We start from the raw sequence: 20,118 nt of genomic DNA on the forward strand, positions 1-20,118 counted from the left end.
CGTCAGTTCGGAAATGCATTTCCGAAATACACCACCTAACAATTTTCGGAAGTGCACTTCCAAAATAAGCTCTAATGCAGAATTTTAAAAAACTATTACCACCTAGCATTGAGGTATTTTGCATATGTTAGGTATGGTCAATCCGGACAATATTGTCACCAATGAGTTAGTAGTCTCGGATGAGGTCAATGTAGATGCTAAGCCTAATGAGTTGGTTAACGATGTTGAAACCATTACCGTTGTGGTGGATGTTCGACCACAATTTACAAATGATATGGCATTCGCTTGTCATGAACATTTGCTAGATTGGGTCCAAAATAAAGCTAGTAAACTTGGATTTGGCATTGTGATATTAAGGTCCGACAATGGAAGTAGTAGAAGGAAAGCTTTTGTTGTGTTGAATTGCGCGAGTGGTGGGAAGTATGTACGAACAAACCGGCCGGGTGTTAAAACACGATGACACGAGATCGAGAAAGTGTGTGTGTTTGTTTAAGTTACACGTAACTCGTAGGATTGATGGATTGTGGCGTTTTAGCGTCATATGTGGAGTTCATAATCATGCATTGAAAACTAATCTACACGAGCATCCAAGTGCGTGTCAGTTGTCTCGCGAAGAGAATGATGTTATTTCGGAATTATCGGCAATCAAAGTTGTGTCAAGAAACATACTTGCGGATTTGAAGCGAAAAAAACAGATAGTGTTTCAAATATCAAGCAAGTATACAATGAATGGTACAATCTTAAAGTAATGAAAATGGGCCCGAGGTCAGAAATGCAACACCTTTAGAAACTTTTGGGTGATAACCAATACGTTTAAGCTTCAGAACCTGTGAGGACAAAGTTATGGTGCATGACATATTTTTGGACTCATTCCGAAAGTATCAAGTTGTTCAACACATTTCCATCCATTCTTATAATTGATTCGATGTACAAGATCAACAAGTATAGGCTTCCGCTTCTAGAAATTGTTGGTGTGACCTCCAATGACAAGACATATTCGGTTGGATTTTCTTTTTTGGAAAGTGAGAAAGAAGATAACTTTACTTTGGGAATATGTAAGACTTTGTTGGTTGATCAAAAGAATATGCCTAGTGTCATTGTTATCGACCGAGATAATGCTCTGATGAATGCGGTCGGTACCGTCTTCCCGACATCAACCGCATTACTTTGTCGATATCACATAACATACAATGTGAGAACTAAGCTCAAACTCGCGGTTGGCACGAAAGAAAGAAAGGATGACAACGGAAACATCATCAAAGCCGGTGTTGTGGTGGACAAGATAATGGCCGCATGGAGGGAGATTTTAGATGCACGTTCCGAAGAATTGTATACCAAAGAATTGTATACCGAAAAAGTGGTATAATTCCGGACATTGTGTGTCGGATTGAACACTTTTTGTTATTACGTCGAAAGTACTATCCTTGAAAAAGTAAAAGAAAAAGTTGTTTGTGCTTGGACGGACCGAGTTAGACATTTTTGTTGCACTACAACTAACCGAGTTGAATCCGCACATGCGGCGTTGAAGAAATGGTTGGGTGATAGCAAGGGGAATTTGTGTAGGGGGTAGGACACCGTGAACCAAATGCTCCAAAATAAACATAATTAAATTCAAACAACATTTGGTCGGAGTAAGACGGTTGTGGAACACCGATTTAAGGGAAAAAATTTATACTCGCAATTGATTTACAACATATCCCGTGCGGGATTGAATTTTATTTTTCATGAAGCGGAGCGGGCGGAGACAACGGGTTCGGATAGTTCAAAATGTGGGTGCACAATTATAAAATCCTACGGGCTTCCATGTGCTTGTATACTTTCTAAAAAGATGAAGTTGAATTTCTCGATACACATGGATGAAGTAATTAATCATTGGAAAAAGCTCTATTTTGATGATTTTGAACCGGCGAAAGAGGGTGAATACAAAATTACCATCTCCAACGAGTTAGAAGAGATAATGGATAAGTTTTCTAAAGCGGATGACACCATGAAATTGCACATAAAAGAACAATTGCAAAAAATTGCAGTTCTGGAGAACACCAATTTGAAACCTCCATCTCTACCAGTTAAAACCAAAAGTGCGCCTAAAAACCCGAAAACTACCCAAGATGACACATCAACTAAACGAGATCTTTCTTATTTTGAACATGTTGTTGCATTGATCCCGGATTCACCCACACCAAAGGAGCACATATTTCGAAGCCGCCTCGCACACCTCCGATTAAAAAACCTCTGATGATCTACATTAATGAGATACCGTTATTTATGCACAAATATATTTATAATATAGTTGATGTGGGCACCGACGGTAATTTTGGGTGTCGAGCCGTTGTCGGTTTTCTCAAAAGAGGAGAAGAAAATAACACTCTTATTCGACGGGCACTTATTTTGGAGTTGACATCGCATAGGGACATCTACGGTTGACTTTAAGAGAAACAAAAAATATTTGATAAAGTTTATGATTCCCTTGTTCCATCACTAACCGCTCACGCACTGGTTTCAAAGTGGATGACATTCCCCGAGATGGGCCATCTTATAGCAAGTATGTACGACCGGGTGTGTGTCGTTTTGACAAGATTTGGATTTTCTGAGACATTTTTTCCGCTTCATAGATGCCCACCTTTGGACGCGTCCGGCCGCATCATTTGTATCAGGTATTTAAGATCGCGCCACTTTGTGCAAGTTTTTTTGAAACCAGGTGTCCTATTCCGGCTAACTCTTGTCAGTGGACGACACATCATACAAAAGAGGCGGACGGTTGGCCGGATCCTTTTTTTGAAATAATGGAGGAGTTCGAACAAATGATGAAGCAAGAGCGGGAGGAAAATAGAGATAGGTCAAAGAACTTACCAGTTTTATATTTAAGCACCATCGGATCATTCGGGGCATTTTAGATTAGACCGAATCTTTTTTGTTTGTAATAATCGGATGTGTGTCATTTTTGTATGTATTATCGTCTAAAATGTAAAATCAAACTGATTCAATACATATATAATATACCTATATTTAATGTTGTCAATGTTTATGCCATTTTCATTTACTTGTTGTTGTTGTCATTTGGTTCAATTTGTGGAATTTGACAAAATAGACTGCACACAACAAAATGCATTTTTTCTGTTCTGTTTCTACTTAATTCAGAAATGCACTTTTGAAAATTTAATGCTTCAGGGCTTATTTCGGAAATGCATTTTCGAAATATCCACTGATAGCAAGATAAATAAGGTCTGTTGGGTCATTATTACTCCAAGAAGTTTATAAATAATGCACTTATACGTTTTCATCAACATCAAGCAACAAATAGCAATGACACAAACCTACCCCCACCTTGCTTTTGTATACTTCAGTAGTGGTTACCCGATGCCTTTCAAATTTAGGTTCTCGCGCGACATGTCATTCGCAGAATTGATATCGTCGCTTAACTCTCTCTTGCAATACCCGGAAAATCGGAAGGTTGTCAAGCTTGAGTATCGCTCGCCTTCGCTTGACAACGAGGGAGACGTCTAGTTCGCCCCATTTGAAGTCAAGAACGACGAAGATTTAGCGGTTTTGTGGACAACTTCCGACCAATTTTCTTCAAAGGGTCTGATCGTGTTGGATGAGAAACTTCAAAGATCGGGAGCCGGCATTATCAAAATGTTGACCCATCCTCAACTACCTGTGTTTAACGTGTTTAACAATATGTAACTTTAATATCATGTTGAACTATCTTTGTAATTTTGATTATATATGATAAATCGAAGCTTTGTTCGTTTATTTTTTTGTCTTATGCATCAGACAATATTTCGAAAGTGCATTTTCGAATGCACATTTTTTCTGAAAAAAGGTGATTTCAAAGATTCATTTTCGAAAACACTTTTTTTCTAAAAAAAGATGATTTTGGATATGCATTTTCGAAAACACAAAATTTAGCTATTTAATTAATGTCAAAATATTTATGTCGTGTACAATTGTACTTTTCAATGTTTTTTAGCAACTTATATCATTTAAGAAAATTTGGTGTTGTTTAAAAACCTTAATTATCTTTAATGCTCGCTAATCCTCCACGTGGTTGTGCTTATCATTAAGCATTATTGTTTCAATTTTATTAATTATGTTTTTAAATAAATAAAATCTCTCTTAAAACTCAGTCAAACTAACTCTCTCTACATATAAGCAAGGTGGTTACTATTTCTCCTTCGCAGATTTTCTCACACTCATCACCCACGATCAATCCTTTTTCCCATGTCTCATTCCTCCCTTATTTGTTTCATTCTACAACCTCTCATGCCTAAACCTTATAAAAAAATCTAACACTCACCCCCAAACACTCTTTCCTCTCTGTATCTTTATTGCACTCTTGCGGCAACATCTTCTGTTTTTTGGTTATGGCTAGACCTTTGGAACAAACATGTGACATCAACGATAATAAGGAGCTATGGAAGGTGGCAGTTAGAGAGAGCCATAAGTGGACGATTGTTTCCAACAACAAGGAGCACTTTGAGATGATATTCATAGACAAAGACGTAGGTTTTGTAACTCTTTGTGCTCGTGTTTATTTGATTTATGAGTTATGGTTGTTTGTGTTATACGGTTTTCTAAGTGGCACCGTTTTGATAACGTTGGTTTTTGTTTTTTTGTCATTTCTGTTTTTTTTTACTTTGTCATTTCGTGTGTTACTTAATTTCGTACTTATCATTAAGCATTATTGTTTCAATTTTATTAATTATGTTTTTAAATAAATAAAATCTCTCTTAAAACTCAGTCAAACCAACTCTCTCTACATATAAGCAAGGTGGTTACTATTTCTCCTTCGCAGATTTTCTCACACTCATCACCCACGATCAATCCTTTTTCCCATGTCTCATTCCTCCCTTATTTGTTTCATTCTACAACCTCTCATGCCTAAACCTTATAAAAAATCTAACACTCACCCCCAAACACTCTTTCCTCTCTGTATCTTTATTGCACTCTTGCGGCAACATCTTCTGTTTTTTGGTTATGACCAGACCTTTGGAACAAACATGTGACATCAACGATAATAAGGAGCTATGGAAGGTGGCAGTTAGAGAGAGCCATAAGCGGACGATTGTTTCCAACAACAAGGAGCACTTTGAGATGATATTCATAGACAAAGACGTAGGTTTTGTAACTCTTTGTGCTCGTGTTTATTTGATTTATGAGTTATGGTTGTTTGTGTTATACGGTTTTCTATGTTGCACCGTTTTGATAACGTAGGTTTTTGTTTTTTTGTCATTTCTGTTTTTTTACTAACTCACATCCAACCCAAACTTAAACTTATTATACATTAGCATTATGATTACGAACAATTTTCTCATCCTTACACATATAATTGCAGTCCCGATCTTCTAAAATCTCTAATAACATTATCGCACCTTCTTTGCCACATACATATTCGCTCTTCTTCTATAATCTCTACTCTCTTATATTCTTTCCTTTTCACCTTCTCATTTTTATGTAAATGTTCCGTATTTCAGTTTCGTTTTTATCGCATATCTTCTTCTCTAATCTCTCAACATTTTTTTTCTTTTTCCCTTTCACTAATTTTTCGTCTCTTCTATTTTTTTGTTTCGTTATAATAATTTTTATATTATTTTATGCTATTATTTTATGTTTAATATTCCACTTTTGTCTAATTTAATTTTTACATATTAAATGGAAAATTGTTGTCAAAATATGACGAGTTTTGTTGTTATTTGATAGTGTATGAATGTATAAATACAAAATTATGTTTTCATCTATATGTATATGTATGGCTCAATAAAATATTTGTAAAAAACCGAATCATCCGAACCGAACCAAACCGCATTAGTTTGGTTTGGTTTGGTTCGGATTTCTTGTAAAAGCCAACCGACCCAAACCAAACCGCACTATTTTTTCTCTTGCGGTTCGGATGATTTTTTTCGTCAAAACCGCCCAAACCGCACCGCGAGCACCCCTAATTCATAGACAAAGACGTAGGTTTTGTAACTCTTTGTGCTCGTGTTTATTTGATTTATGAGTTATGGTTGTTTGTGTTATACGGTTTTCTATGTTGCACCGTTTTGATAACGTTGGTTTTTGTTTTTTTGTCATTTCTGTTTTTTTTTTACTTTGTCATTTCGTGTGTTATTTAAAATAGTGTGCACCAGAGGGGGGTGATATTTATGTTGTTGTCACAACTCACCAGATGGCTGCGTTCTATGACAAATAATCAGTGGACCATGCTTATACCTTGTCCAACTTCAAAGTTCAGCCTAATGTGTTAACATTCAAACCCTCGTTGCACAAGTTTATGGTGAATTTTATCGGAGGAACATCCATTGGTGTCTTGGTGACAATGATAAACACGAAATACCACCCAAACCACTAAACAGTTTTTCTGATATCATCACCAACAGATTTGTCAAAGATATCCTGATAGGTAACAAGCCGTTGTTCATATTTTGTTCATGTTTTGCTTACACCTTTTTGTTTCATGTGTTGTTGTACTTTTGAATCCCTTTTATATTTTTGGCAGACATCATTGGAATGGTTGATAGCATTTGATTTTCGCAGACACAGTTAGGGGCGAAAAAACAACAAGTTAATTTAGTGCTACGTGACCTCAGGTATATTTACTCCCAAACAACATTGTCACTTGATTGTTTACTAACTTCAGGTTTCATACATCAATATTGTGTTCTCTTTGTATAGCAACAACACAGTCAATTGCACGCTTTGGGAGTCATATGCCGACCAATTCATCAAGTTTACTCAGGATCGGGTCAATGTGTCTTGTCCAACAGTGGTTTTGCTTCAATATACAAAAGTGAAGGAAGATGGTTAGTTATGTTGCTATTAAAATGCCCATGCTTTTAACTGCTCACACTTATGACTAATGATTAATGTAGGATAGTTTTCGTTGTTCGTTACAAACACCTACAATGTTACCATGCTTTACCTCGATGTTGATTTTCTTCCAATTAAGGAGTTTATAGACATGTATATTATGATTATTGTGTATTGTTTACACTTCACTGGCTCTTAACTAATTATGCTATGTAGACATATGTGAAAGAGGCTTAGTTTTGTGCAGCATCCCTAAAGAGGCTTTGGTTAGTGTGTCTGGACAGCTAAGTTGTAACTCTCAGCTTTCCTCACAGGGTTATGAAAATACTCAACTAAACCTTGTTCAGAAGTTTATTTCTAAGGTTGTTGTTATGCCTCTCGCTGAGATTACTAAGCTTACTGACGTATGGTCGAATTTACCCCAGTTTTTTGAAATGATGAGTGCTACCGTAGATGCATTTACGGAAGATTTCCATAATTGCACCTATGAAATAAATTTGATTTTTTTTTCTTTTTATAATTTAATTGTATCTAACTCGACTTTATTTGTAATACAATGCACACATTATGGCCGACTAGTCATACCGACTTATACGTGGGAGGATTGCACAACACGCCTTTGTGCGACGTGCACGGATGCAGATAGTCTCACATTTGATAGATGGATATTTTGTTCCAGCAGATGTACCTGACACCTCCGTTCCAGCAGAGGTGACGGATGGGGCCACAGCGTAGCATCACCCGGAGCATAGTGGATAGGGGTGTTCCACATCTACTTCTTCATCCCTGAGGCGTCGAGATGATGGTGAGGGTTCCTCACAGACGCCCTCCACCCGCAGACGTTGCCGAGATACTTCTGCTACTCTTGTGCCACCTCTGCCCGATGTTGAATCTCCCGTGCCACCTCCTGATGGTGTTGACTCGTTGCATGAGGAGGCTGATGCGCCTAAGGAGCCTGTTCGCTACCTAGGGGTCCTTCCAATTTATCCCTGTTGATAGGGTACGCAGATCATACAACTAGACATGTCTGAAACGGAGAGGTAAAATTTCTTAGACTTATTACTTTTTACTTTTTTGTCCTTAGTGAAGGACCTCTATCGAATCGGATACTCCACCATACATAATGTAGCGGTAAAAATGTGACTCGAGCGTAATCGCGCGCTCAAAGTACAACAGAGTCGCCACCAAATTTTATTTATTCCAAAAGGAAAGGGAAAATATCGATAAAACCCACGAAAAAAAAGAACGGATAAAATGGTCGTCGCAACCAAATTTAGGTTCGGGAATCGGTTAAGCAAGGGGAAGGTATTAGCACCCCTCACCTCCATCGTACTCGATGGGACCCATTTAGTTATTCTTGTGATTGTTAGCTTATTTATCTACTTGCGTTATTTATTAGGTTGGAAAAAAGAAAGGAAAAAAAGGTTTTTTATTATTGTGCTCGCCAAGACATTTGTATCTTGTGCCTACGTATTCCCTAGTGCAATGGGAAAGTCAGAGCAATCGTAGTTCGGGCTAAAACTACGAAATGTTTTGTTGATTGATTTTAGAGAGAGGTACTCGATCGCTTTCAAATGGAAATACTACGCGCACATGGATATGATATCACTACAAGAATGGATAACTAAATCAAGATAAGACATGATTTTGGCCATCATCGCATTCGAGTGGAAGATGTTAGATCTTCACATGTGGAAGTATGTTCGTATTGAAATTGAATAAGTGTCTCGTTTTATGAAAAAAAGTGTTTTAGAATGTAAAAGGGTGTGAATGAATTGAAAGTTTGTTTGTTAAGAGAAACCAAACATTTAAACAAAAGCTTAACGGCCATCGCCCAAATGTTTGAAAGAGAAAATTGTACAAGTACGTACAACCTCCTCGTAGGTGATGAAGATGATTTGATGAGTTTGAAATTGTTTTGTAAAAGAAATGGATTGAGTTTGAAGTATTCTTAAATTGGATTCAAGTATTTAAACAAAAGCTTAACGGCCATCGCTTAAAATACTTGAAAGAGTATTTGCTAAATCGGGTTTTTAGAAGTCTTTAATGGAGTTTTAAACATCCAAACAAAGGCTTAACGGCCATCGCCTAAATGTTTAAAGAACAAATTGTACAAGTACGTACAAACTCTTCTTTCCATTATAGACTAAAATAATTTGATTGTTTAAAAGAAAGCATTTTGTGAAAAAGAAAGGTGAATAGCATCGAATTTTATGGAGCCTTTAATGGAATCAAAGTAATCGAATAAAAGCTTAACGGCCATCATTCAAATACTTTTAGGACAAATCGTACAAGTACGTACGAACCCTCCTTGATTCATCCATTAAATCTCAAAATAAATAAAGGAGATATTTTTTGATAAATCCTAAAGGTAAATATAAAGGAGATATTTTTTGTCTTTTAATAAAATCTAGTAAATAAAATAAATAAATAAACATCCTTTTTGTGATTTTATATGAAAAAAGTTTAACCTTTAAAAAAGAAAACATTTATTCATTTTTTAATAAAAGAAAGAGAGATATTAATTTATGAAATAAAAAAAAAAGTAAAGAATGAACAAATGGGTCCATGGGGGTGTTAAAAGAATCAAATGGGGTTTAGGCCCAATAACATTAACATGAAAAAAGAAGAAGAATAAAATTTAAAAAAATAATAATAATAAGTTTGGGCCGGACCGGGTCGGGTTAGGGGTGACCTGGATCCACCCATTTAATACACAAATTGGGTTTTGTTTGAAAACCCTAAACGAACAAAGGCAGCGGCTCCCTCTCAAAAAAAAATGTTCGGTCCTTCTATCTCTCTCGTTCAAACTCGATTCAACCCTCTCTTCTCTTTCTGTTCACGATTTGTACAACAACCAGAAGGAAACACCCTCAAATCTCTCTCGCTCCATGAACAAACAACAACGACAAGAAGACCTCACCTCTCTCGATTCCTCTCTCACTCGCGTTCGTTCTCTCTTGGCCTCACGGTTCAATCATCAACAAAATAAGCATCACAAAGATTAGAAATTAAAGCAAATGAGTACCCTAGCCCCCAATCAAGACCCATGTGCCCACATATCTCATTGTTTCAACATTTTACAAGTAACAGATGCATTATCAAGAACATAAAATGGAAATCAGAAATTTATAAAACAATCTACCGCGAGAAGATCGACGGCAACAACCAAGAGATCAATATGGATCCAATCGACGGCTTTAAGGTAAACTTCTCTTTTCGTCTCCAGAATCTCAGATCTCCTTCTACCTGGTCTCTTATTTTGCTTGCTTCTGGGCGTGCGTTTCTTGTGCGTTGCGGTGAATGTGTTATAGTGAATGTGTTGATGTCGAGTTGTGTGTAGGCTCTGAGGTTGTTGCGTGAAGTGAGTTGGACGGTGAAGGCGTAGGGTATGGAATATTGAGGTAATATGAAGGTGATTTTCGGTTTCAGATTTAAGAGAGTGAGTACGGTGAAGGTTTGGTTATTGTATGAGTAAGCTCTTAAGAGTGTTTGAAGGTGTGTTGAGGTTTTGTTGTGAATTTCGTGTCTGCCTCCCTTCTATGTTGTTGAATGTGTGTTTATATAGAGTAGAAGATTAGGGTTTGGATGAAAATTAGGGGGAAAACGGGAGAAGATTTGAACATATTGGTGATACTGATTTTGTTGCTTTATTGATGCAGGTTTGTTTTCCCTAATTTGGTGCAAGATTGGAACAGACTTGTGCAGGGTGTTTGGACTGATATGCAGACCAGCAAGGTGGGTGGAATGAGCATGGCATAAGGCTGCATCAAGGCTGCATTTCTCTGCCACATTTTGTCCCTCTTTGTATATTTTTGTTTGACTTAATGTAATGGCAAAAAAATGAATAAAATGGGCTTTAAGCAAGAATGGACAATAGGCCCAAACTAGGAATACATCAAAACATTTTTTAGAAAAGGTAATAAAAATGAGAGAATAAATCTAAACTAAGAAATACAATAACACTAAACTTAATAAACAAAGATTAGACTAACAATTAAAACACATATTTTTTTATTTTTTCAAATTAAAATGATGTAAAGACATAAATCTAAATGAAATTAATGAAATTTTTGTATTTTTTGAAGTAGAAATAAAAAGGATGAATAAAACCGGGAAATATGCAACAAATGCGACAATTTGAATGCAAACGAAATACTAATGCAACATGATCATATGAATGAAATTTGTAGGTCAAAAATTGGGGTGCGACAGATGCCCCTATTTAAGTTTCTTCTATCGAAGATGTGAAGAGACTTAAATACAAAGTACACAATTTTTGTCCTAAGATCGTCGTGCCAATGCTTATGACATGAATGCAATGGAAACTTTTTTGAATGCAATATGATATGCGACACTCTGAATTCTGTGGGGAATAAAATTTGAAACATGCAATCACATCAAAGGTAATCAGGAGTAAAACTTGAATGAAATCGGAGAGGAATGATAATCAACAAAGGTAATCAGGGTAAAGCCTGTTTGAACTTCGGGAAAAGAATATATGAGATGCCCAAGATAAAACATGAACGAAGCTGTATTAAATGACAATCAAGGTAAAACATGATTGGAGAAAATCAACTGACAATCAAGGTAAAACATGATTGAAGACTATCAAAGGACAATCAAGGTAAAACATGACTGAAGAACATCAAAGGACAATCAAGGTAAAACATGATCGAAGAACATCAAAGGACAATCAAGGTAAAACATGATTGGAGAACATCAAGATAAAACATGATTGAAGAAAATCAAGATAAAACATGACTGAAGAAAATCAAGATAAAACATGATTGAAGAACATCAAGATAAAACATGACTGAAGAACATCAAGATAAAACATGACTGAAGAACATCAAGATAAAACATGACTGAAGAACAACCAAGATAAAACATGACTCACTCAAGTATTAGGTGAGAATCAAGAAAAACGTGATCGAAGACAACCAAGATAAAACATGACTGACTCAAGTATTAGATGGGAATCAAGATAAAACATGATCGAAGACAACCAAGATAAAACATGACTGACTCAAGTATTAGATGGGAATCAAGATAAAACATGATCGAAGACAACCAAGATAAAACATGACTGACTCAAGTATAGATAGCAACCAAGATAAAACATGACTGAAGAACATCAAATGACAATCAAGGTAAAACATGATTGGAGAATATCTAAGGACAATCAAGGTAAAACATGACTGAATAACATCAAATGACAATCAAGGTAAAACATGATTGACGAACATCAAATAACAATCAAGGTAAAACATGAATGAAGAACATCAAATGACAATCAAGGTAAAACATGATTGGAGAATATCTAAGGACAATCAAGGTAAAACATGACTGAATAACATCAAATGGCAATCAAGGTAAAACATGATTGACGGATATCAAGATAAAACATGATCTAAGACAACCAAGATAAAACATGACTGAAGAACATCAAGATAAAACATGATCGAAGACGAACCAAGGTAAAACATGATTGACTTAGGTATTAGATAGGAATCAAGATAAAACATGATTGAAGACAACCAAGATAAAACATGACTGACTCAAGTGTTAGATAGCAACCAAGATAAAACATGATCGAGGACAACCAAGATAAAACATGACTGAAGAACATCAAGATAAAACATGATCGAAGACAACCAAGGTAAAACATGATTGACTCAGGTATTATATGGGAATCAAGATAAAACATGATCGAAGACAACCAAGATAAAACATGACTGACTCAAGTAATAAAGGGGAATCAAGATAAAACATGATCGGAAAAATATCAAGATAAAACATGATTGAAGCAACAAGGACAATCGAGGTAAAACATGATTGGACTTTGAAAAGAAAATATTAGAGACATTCAAGATAAAACATGATTGAAACAACACTAAAGGCAATCATGATAAAACATGATTGGACTTCGAGAACAAAGTATCGGAAACACTCAAGGTAAAACATGAATGAAGAGAAGATTGATAAATGCCAAACAAGTTGGATTTAAACCATAAGGTGAGATATTACAAACAACAAGGTTTGGGAAAAGGCGCATGGGTATGCATGATATATAATTCTTTCAATGCATGATATATGAATGATGAATGCAACGCAATTGGTTATGATAACTGAGGTAGACTCTTTTGTGAGGTTAGATTGGAGTTCTGATTCCTCAACACAAGAACATTGCCAACTCTGTTATGTCACATTGATGATCCTTTTGAGAAGGACTGATAAACTGCTTGGGGATCGCTGAAGGAAATTGCCCCGGATTGATTGATCGTTGATTGATCGTTGCTTCAGTCCTTGAAATGAATGTTGGTGATACTTGCCCAGTGTAAGTCTTGAATAACAGGATCTTGAAGTAACGTGCCCCTGATAGGATCACTGATCAAGTTTCTCGGCTGTTTGAACTTCCTTGAAAGATGGTACTTACAAATAAAATGTTCATAAAAAAAAATGGTAATTTTAATGCAATGATCAAAGCATATTTTGAAATCAAAATCATTTATTTATTGATGTAAAGCAAATGAATCAAAGGTCCTAACACGATGGTCTAGACATTCAAAGTGATGGATAAAGCAAAAGGTACGGTAAAACAAACAATTTGCAAAAATCTTTAGGAGTCAGGTTAACGCAACCTTGTTGTAGTATGCTTTCAAAATAAACCTTGCTTCAATTAGGTCTTTTGAAGGTTGTAACGTGGCTTGGTTCACGGTTTATGAAACAAAGGATATAGGCTCAAAGTATATTTGTACCCACCCCATTCTTCGTGATGAACTTCAGTCCTACGTTCAGTTAATTCAAATTGCACCTATTTAAGCGATGATGACTCGTAAGTAAAGGGAATCTTTGTGATGGCAGTCACTTCTTCCTTTTGATAGTCACAACATTTTATGGTTGTTCAAGGAACTTATTGACTTCTCTTTTTTGCTTTATATCCCTAACTTTTGCCTGAACTGTTTCTTTTTGAGATTACAGTCAGCGGGATGCCCCAATTTTCGCCTAAGTCTCCTTCATAGGTTTTGACTTAGCGGGCTTTTTCTTTGAATTTTTTTGTATTGGAAAGATAGTGACTGCCTTGAGAATGATTAATGATAAACATCTTGGTCACTTTTGATTGAAACCCTTATTGAAAGGTGTACTTAATGATTATCTTGAAATTGAATGCACAAACAAATTAACTGAGAACTACCCTGCCCCAGGTTAAAATTGCGGGTTTTTTCGTTTAAAAGAAACTCCAACTTCGAAGGCTCAGAGGGGTTGACAAGGGATTAACTTCCTTATTTCTCCAGTGTTTGGGAATTGAAACAATGTCTGTACATCATCAGCAAAGTTTTATTTGAAAGCATATAATTCAACAACCTTGGTATTTCGCTGTCATCATTCTCCCTTCAATCTTTGCATAAAACACAAGTTTGATAAAGAAAGTGAAAAAGAGATTTTTTTTTTTTAAGATAAAGCATAAAGATAAACACAATGGGTTGAATCAAAATACGCAATGCTCATTTCATTAAAATTAAACACTCAGGAACAAACAAAGTTTAAATGCAGTACATGAAACAAAACAAGGAAATTGCAAACATAAAGAAACAAGGCCTAGTGACTAATCAGTGACGAGGAGGAGCTATCCTGTCTGAAACACTTGGCTTTAGGAAACAACTTGTCATTCTCAACTTCAGCCACTCTTGTCATGCTCGGGTAAAGGATTGTTGACAACATTGGGATAAGTCTCTTCGAAAGAGAGAATCTTTGCATTGATCAACCCTTTCACTATAGTCTTTAGCGCATAGCAACCTTCTAAGTCATGGCCTACAACACCTTGATGAAATTCACAGCGAAGGTCGAATCGGAATCCTTTTGGAGGAGGGTCTCGAAGAGGAGGTGGAGCTCTAGTTGTAATCAAGCCTCTCTGGACCAACACGAGATACAATTCAGTGTATGATATCGGAATAGGATCAAAGCGAGTCCTATCGCGATTTGGATTTTGGTTAGCAGCTTGAGGTTGAGGAGCTTCAACATTCAACATTGAAATTGGACCAGAGTTGTGAGGCCTCTTCTGTTGTTTCCTCAATGTTTTGTTCAGATTCTTGCCTTGCCCCTGATTTCCTTGGCTTTGTTGAGGAGTAGACAGAGAATGTTGACCAGAAAGTTTTGAGAAGGAAGGTTTAGGAAGATCCTTGGGAGATGGGCCATAGGCTTCCACTTGAGCAATCACTGGATGATACTGCCTTTGGGCTATAGGAGCATGCACTTCTGGTGCAATGATCGGTGGAGAGATTTTTCCTCCTTTCAGTAAGGCTTCCAGAATTCCCATGATATGATTCATCTGGCCCTTCAACTGACTGACTTCCATTCTCAGCAACTCTTGATCTTGTTGAAGTTCTTCCACAGTCTTTAGATACATGCTTCCTGTTCAATGTATCGAGGAATCAACTTGACGATGAACAGAGAACTCTGAAGATGAATACAGACAACATGAGTTGACAACTCGAATGAATATGGATGCATGAAATTTTTTGTTATTTTTATGCAAAGATGTATGCCATGTTATGTCATGTATGGTTTATACGTAATGGATTTCAAATCATATGGAACAGAAACATTCTGATTTCTCAGCACAAAGTGGCACACAATAGGATAGTTCTAAGGTTCTTTCAAACAAGGTTCTAGACACGGTTCTCAGAGTTACAAACTCCTTTTGAAAACTCAGTCATCTAGTAAATAACTTACCATCCAACTGTGTTTTCAAATGAAGCCTATTCTGAGTGTGGTTTTCGCACTTACCCACGGTAATAGTTACGTTACGCAAGTTGGGCGCGAAACCACCATTTCCTAAAAAGTCATGGTTTAAGGGTTTTTCTAAAGGTCCCTAGAGTTAACGATCCAAATTGAAAATATCATCGCTCAAGTAAATAACTTACTTAACCAAAGACATCTTCTCAAAGGACCTACTCTAGGCGGGGTATTAGTACCTCCCACTTGACACTACGTCAAGCAAGTTTAATACTAAACCACCATCTTATCCTATGTGTTTCTTGAGCTCGGGTGTAGAGCTTTGTCCACAAAGTGCCAATAATCAAGATATTCCAACCATACAATAAAAAATCAAACAATAAAAGAAATAAATAAACAAATAAATAAAGCTAACAATAATACGAGAAAAACTAAACTAGGGTTGACTCTCTTAGGATATCCCCAGCAGAGTCGCCACTTTCTGTAGCGGTAAAAATGTGACTCGAGCGTAATCGCGCGCTCAAAGTACAACAGAGTCGCCACCAAATTTTATTTATTCCAAACGGAAAGGGAAAATATCGATAAAACCCACGAAAAAAAAGAACGGATAAAATGGTCGTCGCAACCAAATTTAGGTTCGGGAATCGGTTAAGCAAGGGGAAGGTATTAGCACCCCTCACCTCCATCGTACTCGATGGGACCCATTTAGTTATTCTTGTGATTGTTAGCTTATTTATCTACTTGCGTTATTTATTAGGTTGGAAAAAAGAAAGGAAAAAAAGGTTTTTTATTATTGTGCTCGCCAAGACATTTGTATCTTGTGCCTACGTATTCCCTAGTGCAATGGGAAAGTCAGAGCAATCGTAGTTCGGGCTAAAACTACGAAATGTTTTGTTGATTGATTTTAGAGAGAGGTACTCGATCGCTTTCAAATGGAAATACTACGCGCACATGGATATGATATCACTACAAGAATGGATAACTAAATCAAGATAAGACATGATTTTGGCCATCATCGCATTCGAGTGGAAGATGTTAGATCTTCACATGTGGAAGTATGTTCGTATTGAAATTGAATAAGTGTCTCGTTTTATGAAAAAAAGTGTTTTAGAATGTAAAAGGGTGTGAATGAATTGAAAGTTTGTTTGTTAAGAGAAACCAAACATTTAAACAAAAGCTTAACGGCCATCGCCCAAATGTTTGAAAGAGAAAATTGTACAAGTACGTACAACCTCCTCGTAGGTGATGAAGATGATTTGATGAGTTTGAAATTGTTTTGTAAAAGAAATGGATTGAGTTTGAAGTATTTTTAAATTGGATTCAAGTATTTAAACAAAAGCTTAACGGCCATCGCTTAAAATACTTGAAAGAGTATTTGCTAAATCGGGTTTTTAGAAGTCTTTAATGGAGTTTTAAACATCCAAACAAAGGCTTAACGGCCATCGCCTAAATGTTTAAAGAACAAATTGTACAAGTACGTACAAACTCTTCTTTCCATTATAGACTAAAATAATTTGATTGTTTAAAAGAAAGCATTTTGTGAAAAAGAAAGGTGAATAGCATCGAATTTTATGGAGCCTTTAATGGAATCAAAGTAATCGAATAAAAGCTTAACGGCCATCATTCAAATACTTTTAGGACAAATCGTACAAGTACGTACGAACCCTCCTTGATTCATCCATTAAATCTCAAAATAAATAAAGGAGATATTTTTTGATAAATCCTAAAGGTAAATATAAAGGAGATATTTTTTGTCTTTTAATAAAATCTAGTAAATAAAATAAATAAATAAACATCCTTTTTGTGATTTTATATGAAAAAAGTTTAACCTTTAAAAAAGAAAACATTTATTCATTTTTTAATAAAAGAAAGAGAGATATTAATTTATGAAATAAAAAAAAAAAGTAAAGAATGAACAAATGGGTCCATGGGGGTGTTAAAAGAATCAAATGGGGTTTAGGCCCAATAACATTAACATGAAAAAAGAAGAAGAATAAAATTTAAAAAAATAATAATAATAAGTTTGGGCCGGACCGGGTCGGGTTAGGGGTGACCTGGATCCACCCATTTAATACACAAATTGGGTTTTGTTTGAAAACCCTAAACGAACAAAGGCAGCGGCTCCCTCTCAAAAAAAAATGTTCGGTCCTTCTATCTCTCTCGTTCAAACTCGATTCAACCCTCTCTTCTCTTTCTGTTCACGATTTGTACAACAACCAGAAGGAAACACCCTCAAATCTCTCTCGCTCCATGAACAAACAACAACGACAAGAAGACCTCACCTCTCTCGATTCCTCTCTCACTCGCGTTCGTTCTCTCTTGGCCTCACGGTTCAATCATCAACAAAATAAGCATCACAAAGATTAGAAATTAAAGCAAATGAGTACCCTAGCCCCCAATCAAGACCCATGTGCCCACATATCTCATTGTTTCAACATTTTACAAGTAACAGATGCATTATCAAGAACATAAAATGGAAATCAGAAATTTATAAAACAATCTACCGCGAGAAGATCGACGGCAACAACCAAGAGATCAATATGGATCCAATCGACGGCTTTAAGGTAAACTTCTCTTTTCGTCTCCAGAATCTCAGATCTCCTTCTACCTGGTCTCTTATTTTGCTTGCTTCTGGGCGTGCGTTTCTTGTACGTTGCGGTGAATGTGTTATAGTGAATGTGTTGATGTCGAGTTGTGTGTAGGCTCTGAGGTTGTTGCGTGAAGTGAGTTGGACGGTGAAGGCGTAGGGTATGGAATATTGAGGTAATATGAAGGTGATTTTCGGTTTCAGATTTAAGAGAGTGAGTACGGTGAAGGTTTGGTTATTGTATGAGTAAGCTCTTAAGAGTGTTTGAAGGTGTGTTGAGGTTTTGTTGTGAATTTCGTGTCTGCCTCCCTTCTATGTTGTTGAATGTGTGTTTATATAGAGTAGAAGATTAGGGTTTGGATGAAAATTAGGGGGAAAACGGGAGAAGATTTGAACATATTGGTGATACTGATTTTGTTGCTTTATTGATGCAGGTTTGTTTTCCCTAATTTGGTGCAAGATTGGAACAGACTTGTGCAGGGTGTTTGGACTGATATGCAGACCAGCAAGGTGGGTGGAATGAGCATGGCATAAGGCTGCATCAAGGCTGCATTTCTCTGCAACATTTTGTCCCTCTTTGTATATTTTTGTTTGACTTAATGTAATGGCAAAAAATGAATAAAATGGGCTTTAAGCAAGAATGGACAATAGGCCCAAACTAGGAATACATCAAAACATTTTTTAGAAAAGGTAATAAAAATGAGAGAATAAATCTAAACTAAGAAATACAATAACACTAAACTTAATAAACAAAGATTAGACTAACAATTAAAACACATATTTTTTTATTTTTTCAAATTAAAATGATGTAAAGACATAAATCTAAATGAAATTAATGAAATTTTTGTATTTTTTGAAGTAGAAATAAAAAGGATGAATAAAACCGGGAAATATGCAACAAATGCGACAATTTGAATGCAAACGAAATACTAATGCAACATGATCATATGAATGAAATTTGTAGGTCAAAAATTGGGGTGCGACACATAATATGATGCTTATGGCATTTGCAGAGAGATGGCACCCAAAGACTTCATCATTCCATCTACCTCATGGTAAGGTTACCATCACTTTGGAAGACATCACATGCCTCCTGCATATACATATCCGGGGTATCCTCCTTGGTCACGGTAGGATGACGAAAGAGAAAACGAGGGAGGCTCTGATTGAGGAGCTCGAGGCTGATCCTGAGGACGCGCTTGAGGATGTGGAGATGACCCCTCGGGGCACAAGTGAGGTTTTCCTTCTTGACCCGGAGATATGAGGTCGAGCTCCTTGCGACACATCAGGCTGCTGGTGACCCAGTAGAGGAGGAGATACACAGACACCGTGTGTTGAGATGTTACTTCCTTTTTTTGCTAGGCAGGCATCAGAGATGGTTTCTTCCCCGAGGAGTCTGATCACAGACGTATACTGGATGGTATCATTAGGGTGGAAAATGAGACATTTTTGTACCGTCGACATCGTGCCATGACAGGTGGGGCACTTGACGGTAGAGGCAGAGTAGCCAACAGACGACGTGGTGCATGCAGAGGCGAGGCTAGACGCAACGGAGAGGAGGAGAAGGATGTTGTCTGGCACACAGTAGTGATGCCTATGATTTTGTTGATGTCTGTATTTTGATTACATTTATGTACTTTATTTTGATTATGTGTATGACATTATTTGGAAGATTTATACGATATTTTCTTTTGGTGTAGTATATTCCATTAGCTTTAAATTGCACTACTTTACTATAATTTTTTTTTTGAAATGACTACTTTACTATAATTTAATGTTTCATTTTTGTTATGAAAATTGGAATTTTGAAGTGAAATGTAGTTGATTTAAAATATAATAGAAGATTCCGTAGGTACATCTACAGAACATTCTGTTTTTAACATTTTCCGTAGATACATCTACGAAAGATTTACTGAACTGGATTAATTTGAATTTTTCCAACGTTCACTATACTTTTGACGCTTCTGTAGATGTACCTACGAAAA

The sequence above is a fragment of the Vicia villosa genome, linkage group LG1, assembly GCF_029867415.1.
Source record: "Vicia villosa cultivar HV-30 ecotype Madison, WI linkage group LG1, Vvil1.0, whole genome shotgun sequence".
Classification (NCBI taxonomy): domain Eukaryota; kingdom Viridiplantae; phylum Streptophyta; class Magnoliopsida; order Fabales; family Fabaceae; genus Vicia; species Vicia villosa.